This window comes from Lissotriton helveticus, chromosome 5_1 (assembly GCF_964261635.1).
Source record: "Lissotriton helveticus chromosome 5_1, aLisHel1.1, whole genome shotgun sequence".
NCBI classification, from domain to species: domain Eukaryota; kingdom Metazoa; phylum Chordata; class Amphibia; order Caudata; family Salamandridae; genus Lissotriton; species Lissotriton helveticus.
Window position 1 is genome coordinate 1,827,014,676 of NC_136065.1, and position 459 is coordinate 1,827,015,134.

Below are 459 nucleotides of genomic sequence, written 5' to 3' on the forward strand. Positions count from 1 at the left end.
AGGGCTCCAGGGCTCCAGGGCTGCAGGGCTGCAGGGCACCAGGACTCCAGGGCTCAGGAGCTGCGGGGCTCCGGGGTTGCAGGGCCCAGTACCCATGGAGCCCTTCCCGTGTACTTTCCCACGCCGCTGGCCGGAGGAGGGAGCCCTGGACGCCTGGGAGGTGTTGCCCGGGAACACACCCATCTGCTCCCCGGCAGGGATCCGCCAGCCCAAGAGGGGTCACAGAGTACCTTGTCCCTAGTAATCCGGAGGAAGGCTACCCCTCTTTCTGGGAACAAGTGCGCACCGCAAGGCTCGGGGGACCCTAGGCGCGAACGTGCCCGACCTCCTGGAGCCCTGGCTGGGATCTGTGAGGCGAATGGCACCTCATCGGGACTTCCAGGGAAGCCCGGCCATCTGGTCGCCCCGTAGGCAAGCATGGCGGGCGACCAGATGGCCGAGGGGGGAGGGGCGACCAGA